We start from the raw sequence: 10,793 nt of genomic DNA, 5'->3' as shown, positions 1-10,793 counted from the left end.
ATAAATCTTTTGCCCGTCACTAGATACCATTGGCAGAGATACATGAACAAAAGGTATTTTGTACATTACTGTAAATTATTTTCAGACAAATTAAATGAGTGCGCAGGATTTCCACGGTACACTAACTGCCCTAACTTTAAACCACTATTAACTACCCTAACCCTAACCCTAAACCTCACTCTCTCATCCCTAACCTTTAATTAAAAGAGATGCTTGATTTAATAAGTGATTTATTACTGAAGTCACATGGATGTCACATTTTAGCGTTATTTGTCATACAGGGTACCACACGGTAGATTGATTAGCGGTTTGTGGTTTTTGCATTTTTGGGATCATTCCTAACTCACAGTTTCCTAAAATAAAAAAAAAAAAAAGGCTGACAGATGATTCGAGTCGAATGACTTGACTTTAAGTTAAAATGCATCAGAAGTGCTTGCCTACGTGCCACGATGGCGTGAGCAAATCCTCAAAATGAAATATGCTCAAATCTCTTGGCGAGATGTATCCCGTCAGCATACTTCCTTGACACCAATTACTACACTCCCAGTCGCCAGGGATCTGGTGTCATGTGAAAATAGGTCTCCTTCTTTTTTTCAACTTTCACAGATGATAACACACACGTCGAGACGCAAGATATTTGACATCCATGGCTGCGTTAATTCCATTATTATTTACAATTGTTTAATGTCGTCAGCTACTGCTTGAGAGTCACTGATAGTGTAGTGGTACGAGGGCAGCGTGCGATCGATTCCCACTCAGCGGTGTTGTCGATGTCTGCCCTGCGACTGACTGGCGACCAGTTCGAGGTGTAGTCTGCCTTGCGCCCAAAGCTAGCTGGGAGAGGCTCCAGTTTTCCCGCAACCCTAGTGAGGATAAGCGGTTTGGTTAATGACAAAGCTACTGATTCATAGCGAATGCATTCTGTCGCCTGGAAACTTAAAATAAAACAACAGAATCTGGTGTTGAAAATTCTCACCCTAATTTGAAACCCCCCCCCATATTTTTAGATATTTATATATATATATATATATAATATATATATATTATTTATATTTTTATATCTTATATTTTTTATATTTTTTTTCAGTTGTTGTCATTCGCTAATTTTGTATTTTTTTTCCCCACACTGTTAGCAAAGCTATGGGAAAAAGTTTTGAAGTCCAGTTAATGTAAAAAAAAAAAAAAAAAAAAAAAACAAAGCAACGTCCATCCATTTTCCAAGCCGCCTATCCTCACAAGGGTCGCTGAATGCTGGAGCCTATCCCAGGTAACTTCGAGCAAATGAACTGGTCGCCAGTCAGTCGCAGGGCACATACATACACAGCCCCGCCGCTCGCCAGAGCTCGCTCGTCAGACTCTGCGTCATTCCCGTCCGAAGAACCAACTTTTTCCACATCTGCTAACAATGCCATTTAAGAATCTGTCATGGGAACGAGGCAAGTTACTCGACCCAATTGCAGGACTCAGAGGCGAGGGCATGATATTGAGTTTTTTTTTTTTTTTTTTTATTCCAAGCTAATATCGTAAACAAGTAAGCGGTCCAAAATAATCGGAAGCACAAAAAGGTGAGGCTACAGGCAACATCCAAAAACACGCGACAAGGTCTGTGACTATGAGGCAAAGCTTAGAATCACGAACCAGACGCAACAAGAGAGGGACAGGCTCGCCGTGACGAAGGGATGCACAACAAAGTTTCCGAACTTACGCACAATAGTGGAGTATCCAATACGCAGGAACACAACAAGTCGGCAAATGGAGATGACACACTCAAGGCTTAAATGTCTAATTAGCGTTCAATGCTTCGCTTCTGTGGGACTGCAGCCAGAGGCGGCACCGCCCAAAGCAGTGGCCTTGGCCATGCCCCTGACAGCATCCTGAACTCATCTGCGAATATTTAATCGTTTTTATTCATCTTTGTTGGTCTTGGTCCTCTGCAGGCTTCCGAATGGCTTTGTCTCACCTGCCAGCTAGAGAGAGCCGAAGGGCCGAAAATGCCAACGCCGTCCCCCTCCAAAATGCCATCGCCTGCCGCATCAGGTTCACCCAACAGGACTCAAAATCCGCCAGCAGCCAAAAGCGAAGGACCTAAACGCCAAGCAAGTCCCAAACATACCGGCTCGGACTCCCAGAAACGACGCCCGGAGGGAATCGGCCCGGCGGCAGCGCCAGCTAATCAACAGGATTCCGGAGGCTTGTTCGGCTTCGGTGCTCCGAAAACAGCCGAGCCAGAGGAGTCGGTGACGGGGAAAATGTTTGGATTGGGTTCTTCCATTTTCAGCTCCGCGTCGACACTGATGACCTCGGTGGTTCAGGATGAGCCCAAAACCACGCCGCCAATTTCTCCCAAAGTGCAGACCAAATCTGCTGCGGTCCAGGAGAAGAAACTACAACCGGAGCAGGCCAGGGTTCCCCCTGGAGGACGTTCCCCGTCGGACCCATCGCCATCACCCGTCCACGGTCCCAAAAAAGGCCAATCCTCTTGTCCTCTTTGTAAGGTTGAGCTCAACGTGGGCTCCAAGGACACTCCCAACTACAGCAAGTGTACCGAATGCAGGACCACGGTCTGCAACCAGTGCGGCTTTAACCCCACGCCAAACGTTCAGGAGGTAAGACAGACTCGTACTATGGGAATCAATTCACCATTTTTTTTACTGATAATAAGTTCAAAAAGAAAGAACAAAAAATGCATGGCTAAAACTAATTACATATTTGGCTCTTGATCATCTAGATCAGGGGTGTCAAACTCATTTTTGTCACGGGCCACATTTTACTTAACGGTTCCCCTCGGAGGGCCGTTATGACTGTGAAACCATAACAATCTTTAACCGCCTCCTCAAATTTACAAATGAAATTTATGAAGTCGTTTTGGAAGCAGAAATCGAGAGTAATGGGTTTTTCAACTATTTGTTGTTTGGTAATGCTAAAATACTCGTAATAAATATCTCAACGTTATCATTTATGATATGACAATTTGAAATTTTGGTCCAGATTTTCACGAAAATCATGAAAGTTGATACTTCGCGGGCCAGATTAAATCATGCAGCGGGCCAGATCTTGCCCCCGGGCCTTGAATTTGACATCCGTGATCTAGATGCCCATGGCCTGGATTAAACAATTGAGCGTGTCGTATTAATTTATTCAATAATTATTTTTATGTCTTAGTCATGTTTACTTTGATTAAAACATTGTTCATTTATCTATTATTAATAAATTATTTAATTAAAAGTTGGTTAGTATATTCGTCATAAATAATAATTTCTAATTAATTCTTTTTATTATTATTTTTTATATCAATTGGTTACCATAACTGATTATTGCTAAATGAATGATAAAAAATGCAATTGTATATGTATTAGTCATATTTAGTTCAATTAAAACATTAATTGTTCATTGATGTATTAGTATTTAATTAATTAATCATTCTTTGATGCATTCATCATAAATAATTCATTTTTTATAACAATGCATTGGTTACCGTAACTGATTATCGCTAAATGAATAATAAATAATGCAATAAAGAAACAAGCATTATTTTTTTATGGATTAGTCATATTTAGTTCAATTAAAACATTAATTGTTCATTTATGTATTAGTATTTAATTAATTAATAATTCTTTGATGCATTCATCATAAATAATGATTTCGGAATATTTTTACAATAATTCATTTTTTTATAACAATGAATTGGTTACCGTAACTGATTATCGCTAAATGAATGATAAATAATGCAATTAAGAACCAAGCATTATTTTTTAATGTATTAGTCCATTTATGTATGATTAATTAATTAATTAATAATTGGTTAATGTTTTCATCATAAACCATTTCTAAATATTTGTAAAATAAGAATGTTTTATAACAACAATTGGTTACCGTAACTGATGATCGCTAAATGAATGGTAAATAATGCAATTAATAACCAAGCATTATTTTTTCATGTAGTAGTCATATTTAGTTCGATTAAAACATTAATTTTCCATCTATATATGATTAATTATTTAATTAATAATTGGTTAATGTATTCATTATAGATAATAATTTCTAAATATTTGTAAAACAATTATTTTTTTTATAACAACAATTGGTTACCATAACTGATTATTACTAAATGAATGATAAATAATGCAATTAAGAACCAAGCATATTTTTTATGTATTAGTCATATTTAGTTTGATTAAAACATTAATTGTCCAGTTGTGTGATTGAATAAATTAATTAATTAATGATTTATTAATGAATTCATCATAAATAGTTTCTAAATATTTGTAAAATATTTATTTTTTTATTACAACAAATTGGTCACCGTAACTGAGTATCAGTAAATGAATGATAAATAATGCAATTAAGAACCAAGCATGAAATTTATTTTGAAAACTATTTTACACATTTGAACTTTTTCAACATCATCTTTAAATGACAATTCATTTGTCCGTTACTCAAAATCAAATGTGGATCCAAATATCCCAAATTTTGCCAGGTGGTGATAAAGGATCCCAGATGGAAAGTAAATCGTTTTGGTTTTGGCTCCGTCTCGGGGATGTTCATTGTCACATGTGCCGCTTGAGTCCGACGGAATCTGACAGTTTTCCAGCGTTTTTGCGATTGAACTTAACAATTGTGTTTCCATTTGATCCAACATTGCTGGGGGGGGGGGGGGGGGGGAGAATTACTCGCACACCAAACGCAATGTGATTATTATTCTGCGGTGCCATCAATGACAAACATTTCATTCCAATTCAACTCCAGCTTCCTCTAACCTCACTTAAACACCGCTCGGCGGCAGACATCCGATGTTTGCCTCCGCGCTAAAAATACACACCCGCACCTCGCAGGCTCGTACTACGGAGGCGAGCGGGCACACGCTGAAGTAAATAGATAAGGCGTCTTGCTGGCAGTCTGAAGCACAAAAGGATCTGACACTCGACTCTGTAATTCAATGCGCGATGTGCGCTCCGTAAGGCCGAGCCTGCCAACGACACCCCGAGGCTCAAACAATGATGTGCGGAGTCACATCGTGCTAGAAAACTACCCTGTGCTCAAAGTAATAATAATAACATTAAAATAACATACAAAAAATGAGCCGTTTGTCTCAATCTCCCCTGCGATTGGCCGGCAACCAGTTCAGGCTGTGCCCCGCCTCCCGCCCGTTGGCATCTGGGATAGAATCCAGCACTCCCCGCGACCCTAGTGAGGATAAGCGGCAAAGAAAACGGATGGATGTATCTCCAAAAAAATAATGGATTGGCGCAGCTGTAAAACGTTGGCCTCACAGTTCTGAGCACCCGGGTTCAATCCCGGCCCCGCCTGTGTGGAGTTTTGCATGTTCTCCCCGTGCCTACGTGGGTTTTCTCCGGGTGGGCGCTCCGGTTTCCTGCCACATCCCAAAAACATGAAACATTAAATGGACTCTCTAAATTGCCCCTGTGTGTGTGATTGTGAGTGCGGCTGTTGTGTGTCTCCATGTGCCCTGTGATTGGCTGGCAACCAGGTCAAGGGGTGTACCCCGCCTCCTGCCTGTTGGCAGCTGGGATAGGCTCCAGCACTCCCCACGACCCTTGTGAGGATAAGCGGCTAAGAAAACGGATGGACAGATGGGTGGAAAATGCATTACATAGCCAGTAATTGAGTCTCATTCTCATCTAAATTGCATCTCACAAAATTAATCAAAAAACGTGTTTATTGTCTTATTAATGTGCTCGTGGACTAAAGTGTAATTTTTTCAATTAACTTTCTTTTTTTATGCAGTATTTCCTCTTTTTTGTTAAACTTCTGTATTTCCCTGATGTAAAAGTTCCCAACGTGTTCAACTTTGCAGTATCCCTTCGTTGTAGCAGATCGGCCTGTGGCTTTGGTACATTTGTGTACTTGCTGCCAGTTTGTTGGGCAACAGAGAACTGTCATTCTTCGGTGATATCATGGAATGGAATAAATGAAACAAAAACAAAAAAATGCCATTTGATAAGACTGAAGGAGGACTGGAAGCCACATTTCTTGTTGACAGGAAGTGCAGTGTGCACTTGCCCATTCGCGGTTCACCGTTTGCGGCCCCACATCATCGCAGATTTTTTTCGCATCAAGATTCTTTATTTTTGTCAAGTTTTTGTACCATCTTGTCATGATTTTAGAGGTCTTAAATTCTCCTAAATCGACATAGTGCCTTACAATGGGGTGCACCTTATGTAGATACTTATCACGAACCTCCGGTACAGGGGTGGACCCAAATGCAGAACTTCGAGGCAGAGGCATAATGTTCAATGTATTTTATTCCGGAAACTGGGCCAGTCCGACAAGGCAGAGGTACGGAAACGCGAGGCTTGGTGGGATCCAAAAGACATGCAGCAAGGTCCGATGACTATGGCGCAAACTAACAAACTCGACTGGATCAAACAAAAGGGCACAGAATCGCTGTGACTAGGGTTACTCTAACTTGCGCGTAGAGTGGAGAGTCCCACAGGCAGTGAATGCAACTCACTAACACAAGGCAGTAAACTGTCAAATGCCAGTGACAAAAACTCCAACTTAAATGCCCGTCTAATAACAGTCCCAATGTGAAACAGCTGTGACCGCCCAGACCAGTGGCCTGGCCACGCCCCTCTTGGCAGTGGCCATGCCTTGCTCATGACAATACTGAGTTCCAACGTTTGCAAATGTTGTTGTGTGACTTGTCCAACAAAATACACTTAAACACACTGGACACAATGTTAGCAAGCACGCTAGCATGTGTTTTAGCGTTTATGTGAACTACCATATGATGGGCCTCACAAGGCAGTGAGAACCAATTGCATTTCACATCTGTCAACAAACCTGGATGTGAGGTTCCTTGGAGACTCTAAATTGTCCATATTTCTCAATCTGAGTTTGAACGTGAATGTGATTTGCTTGTCTTTATGTGTCCTGCGAGTGATTGGCGAAGATTCCAGGGTGTACCTCAGCTGGGACTGACTCAAACTCAACCGAGATCCTAATGAGGACACACATACAAATGAACTGAACCGCTCGGTGGAAATGTGAGTTATAGTACGTAATATTTAGCGCTAATTTGCTGTGTTGTTAAAGGGCAAGGAGTGGCTGTGTCTGAACTGCCAGGTGAAACGCGCGACGAGAGGAATCGAACCTCCTAAAGACGACCAGTTTTCCACTTCCCCATCGAAAAGGACTCCTGGGCAGCCTGGACTACAAAAAACCCCTGCGCCCGGCTCTCCACAGAGGACTCTGAGGGCGCAGTCACCCATGGCTGAAACTGTTAAAGCAAAAGAGAAACAGGCCAGCCCGGCTCCTGCTCAAAAAGCAAAGCAGGACAATGCGAAGGCTGATTTGCAGAAAAGAATCGAGCAACCACAAAAGCAGGTCAATGCCAATGATGCTCCACAGCAAGAGTCAGGTGGATTTTTCAGTTTCGGCAGTCCTAAAAAGCAGCCTGATGCCGCAAAGTCCAACGAGTCCGTGACAGGGAAGATGTTCGGATTTGGTTCGTCCATATTAAGCTCTGCGTCCACTTTGATGTCCTCGGCTGTCCAAGATGAACCAAAACCGACACCGGCACCGGCTTCTCCCAAGATGCCTGCTTCAAAAGATTCCACTTCTGTGAAGAAACCAGAGCTCGAAATGAAAACAGAGCAAAGCCAGCGGCCGTCGGAGTCAACAAAGACAGCATCTGCCCCCCTGGGAATTTCCAAACCTGTTCAGTCATCTTGTCCTGTCTGTAAATCGCACCTCAATCTTGGCTCAAAAGATGCCCCCAACTACAAGACCTGCACAGAGTGTAAAAACACTGTCTGCAATCAATGTGGATTCAACCCCGTGCCAAATGTGAAAGAGGTAGGATAAACGCATTTGCTTTATTCATGCTGTTGTTGCTTTTACGATACACAATGTGCTCTTTTATAGGTGAGGGAGTGGTTATGCCTCAACTGTCAAATGCAACGAGCCCTGGGAGCGTCGGAGCCTCCAGGAACCCCCGTGATGAAAACGTGGGCCTCGCCAAACAAAGCCCCTGCGTCCACAACCATCCCCAAGAAGGAAACGCAGCAAAAATCTCAAGCAAAAGACAACGCAACAGCTGCTGAGTCCAAAGTGAAGGAGACACCTGCCAAGGAATCCGCAAAGATGGATGTCGCACACCAAAAAAATACAACTCCAACTTCGGGTCTAAAAGCTCCTTTGGAAGAGCAGAAGAGAGGACCTCAAAAGCCTCCGGAAGCAACAATTACACATGGGCTGAAGCAGACTAATTCTGCTTCAAAGGGACAAGAAGAGTCCCGTGGTCCAATACTCCAGTCTGACACCGTCAAACCGACGGACTCAATAGGTGGGAAAATGTTTAGCTTTGGCTCTTCAATCTTCAGCTCAGCGTCCACTTTAATCAGTTCAGCCGGCCAAGAGGAGGCTAAAACCGCTCCCCCGCTGTCCCCCAAGATGCCTTCCGCAAAGGTGACTCAGTCACCTGTTGCTCAGGAGAAAGAACCGGAGAAGAAACGTGAACCCAAATCATCCACATTGTTGCCATGCAAACCCCAATCAGATCATGCAAACAAGGAATCTGTTTCCCGTATTTCGCCCAGATCCGCTTGCCCTCTATGTAAGGCTGAACTTAATATTGGCTCAAAGGATCCTGCCAACTACAGCAAATGCACGGAATGCAGAAATACCGTTTGTGACCAGTGTGGATTTAGTCCTGTGCCAAATCTGTCAAAGGTAATGAAAACCTATAATTTTTATTGTTGTAAAATACTGCTAAGCACATGATCCAGGTTTGAAACTTCTCTGTGTCCTCCCCATGTTTATGTGGGGTTTCTCTGGGGACTCTTCAGTTTACTTTTACTGCACATTCCAGAAACATTCATTCAAGGTTCATTGGACGCTTTAAATTGTCCGTCGGGGAGTGGATGGTCGGGTCTGTGGGAGGAGGGCGGTGGGCGGCTGAGAGGATCAGCATTCTGTCTATACGTGTGACTTGTCCCGGGGGAATTGTACCTCTCACCATCTTGGATAGGCCCCATTTACAATAACTATGATCGGAATGAGGACAATTCCTATAGAAAACGAATGGATCTATATTTCTATGGAATTATTGTAAATGTTTGCTCTTATTCTCGGTATTTTCTTATTTTTTTTTTTTTTTTTTTTAGGAAAAAGAATGGCTATGCTTGAACTGTCAGGTGCAAAGAACTATGAATACATCTGAAACTCCAACGAAACAACCCAACGCAGTGAATAAAACCCCTCCGTGGTCCATACCGCCGAAGACAACCATTGCAAATGAAGTAGAATCAACCGAGAGGGATGTATTGAACTCTGAGAAGCTTTCAAAAATGCCGACTGCAGGACCTGATAAGATGAAGGATGATTCCATACTGAGTACACCCCAGAGGATCCAGCCTTTAACTACGAAACAACCGGAACAGAATAAAGAGGGTACCCCAGTTTCTGACCGGGAACCTCAAATGAAATCAGACTCTCAGAAACCAGCAGACATGACCAGTCATTCTAGTCCAAAACAGACCAAAGTCGCTTCAGATGCCCAGAAACTATCCAGCCATTCTGGCTCGAGTGGCCCTAAAACCACTTCCGATGCATCGAAAACAACGGACTCGATTACTGGGAAGATGTTTGGCTTTGGCGCTTCCATTTTCAGCTCAGCATCTACTTTGATTTCATCGGCTGTTCAGGAAGAGTCACGCACGACGCCCCCAAACGCTCGCAAGATGTCCGCCCCAGTGCAGGTCTCCTCAAAGATGACGGCAGGGCTTAACGTTTCTCCCAAAAGTACTCCAACGAGTTCTCCCAGCAAAGCGCCATCAAAAGAACCTGTAAGTCTCGCTCAGGAGGTCAAGAAAAAAGAAGAATCAAATCAAGATTCATCACAGCCACCAAAGGCAGCCATCGTGTCGCACACCCATCCTAATGGACACCAGGAAAACTGTCCTCTTTGTAAGGTCAAATTAAACATTGGCTCTAAGGAACCTCCCAATTACAGCAGCTGCTCAGAATGTAAGACAATTGTCTGTGACAAATGTGGATTCAACCCAGTCCCCATTGGAGAGGTAACACTATACTCTCTAAATTCTGTATGTGTTTTTATTTCTTTGACATATTTTTACTTTGTTTCAGAAAAAGGAATGGCTGTGTCTTACCTGTCAGATGAAAAGGGCAGTTGAAGCATCACGGCAACCAGCTCCTCAAAATCAGGATCAAGCTGCAAATCGTAAATCTGTGGTCAAGCCAATAGAAACCTCCAAACCAAATCCAAACACTGCCACTGCCGAACATCCCCAGGAAAAATCATCCACAGCTTCAGTTTCGTCAAAAGAATCTGAAGTTTCCATCAGTCCAGTGAAGTTGCTTAGCACAAAACTTGATGCTAAAACACAACAAAGAAATAAGGAGTCTGTTCCTGAGAAACTGCCAGATCAGTCCAGCCAAACTGGACACAAGCAGAGCAATGCCACTACAGCAAAGCAGCAAGATACTGGAGGATTTTTTGGCTTGGGTGTTGCCAAATCGAAGCCGGATGCAGAAAAACCAACAGATTCAGTGTCAGGGAAGGTGTTTGGTTTTGGTTCTTCCATCTTCACCTCGGCAACGTCATTAATAACATCGGCTGTTCAGGATCAGCCAAAGACAACTCCGCCAGGTTCTCCCAAAAAGTCCCCTCTGAAGGATCTTCAATCTGATGCTTCTCAAAAGCAAGCACTGCAGAAGAAGTCAACACAGCAGGAAAAACGCCCTCCATCAGCTCCAACTACAGGAGATCATACCGCAAATCCTCCAAAGGCTGCAGCAGCTACCAAGTC

This window comes from Syngnathoides biaculeatus, chromosome 6 (genome assembly GCF_019802595.1).
Source record: "Syngnathoides biaculeatus isolate LvHL_M chromosome 6, ASM1980259v1, whole genome shotgun sequence".
Lineage (NCBI taxonomy): Eukaryota > Metazoa > Chordata > Actinopteri > Syngnathiformes > Syngnathidae > Syngnathoides > Syngnathoides biaculeatus.
This window is presented reverse-complemented; position numbering follows the sequence as displayed.